The sequence below is a fragment of the Bison bison genome, unplaced genomic scaffold (assembly GCF_000754665.1).
Source record: "Bison bison bison isolate TAMUID 2011002044 unplaced genomic scaffold, Bison_UMD1.0 scf7180017864500, whole genome shotgun sequence".
Taxonomy (NCBI): domain Eukaryota; kingdom Metazoa; phylum Chordata; class Mammalia; order Artiodactyla; family Bovidae; genus Bison; species Bison bison.
The window spans coordinates 8,147,927-8,149,124 of record NW_011495059.1 but is presented as its reverse complement, the minus strand read 5'-3'; positions in this window follow the sequence as shown (position 1 = coordinate 8,149,124).

Sequence of the window (1,198 nt, the reverse complement as noted above, 5' to 3'; positions counted from 1 at the left end):
ACAATCTGATTTTCTTCCTTAACCTGAAGCATTGGTCAAAATGGTAAATAGGAGAATGATAAGGACAGAGCTTGTGCTCTATCCTACCCACACTGGGGGCCATCTGGCTTACCTAGCCTTGCAACCAAACCCACTGAAAACTCCCTCAATTTCCAAATTCTGCAGCCCATGTTTCACCATCTTGCACTGCAAAATATTGTGAGAACCTTGTTAAAATTTTTGTTAAAATCCTGATGTTTATGGTCTCCTTATTTCTCTGACTTGCCAGATTAGTAACTTTTCAAATACAAGTGATTATATATTTAGGCTTTTGGGACTTGGTTTTGGTCAGCCCACATCCATTCCTAGGGACCACCCCCTCTCCTCTGTGTGATCATACACCATTTGTATAATCAGTCCTTCTCAAACTCTTCTGAAGGTCAACACCCAAATCCCTTTTGCTGAGGTCACCCTTTTAGTCTCTTGAAATGTCAAAACTCTGCTGTGTCCCCCACTGACTAACCCCTAACTTCCTTTCATCCCCCAAAGATCCTTAGATGCTCTGATTCCCATCTATAGTTTCATGCCTGGCCCTCACAGTTACCTCATCTGGACCTGGCTCATAGAAAGCATCTAGGTGCCCTCTGAGAGTCTATTCATCTATCCGCTCTTAACCATGCTTGTTCTGATATTTCTTTTTGCTGGTCGTTCTCCACCAAAATGTCCAGTGTTTCCCTGTCACAAGCCTGGGGATGAGAAAATTCTGTGTTCCCTTCATCATTCTTCCTTGCTTCCTCCAAGTGCACCTGCAAAGCCCCTAGCATGGTCTATGATGTTCTTCCAAAGCCTCAGCTCATTCTGAGATTGAGTGCTTATGTGTTCCAGCAGGTTCTTCCTGTCTGGATCTCTACTTCCACGTTTTTCTCCATGGACCTAATTTGTGTGTGTGTGTGCAGGGGTGGGGTCAGGGCATTAATTGTTTTGAACTACAACATACGTATAGAGTCAGCAAAAACAAGACTAGGAGCTGACTGTGGCTCAGATCATGAACTCCTTATTGCCAAATTCAGACTTAAATTGAAGAAAGTAGGGAAAACAACTAGACCATTCAGGTATGACATAAAATGAATCCCTTACAATTATACAGTAGAAGTGAGAGATAGATTTAGGGGACTAGATCTGATAGACAGAGTGCCTGATGAACTAGGGATGGAGGTTC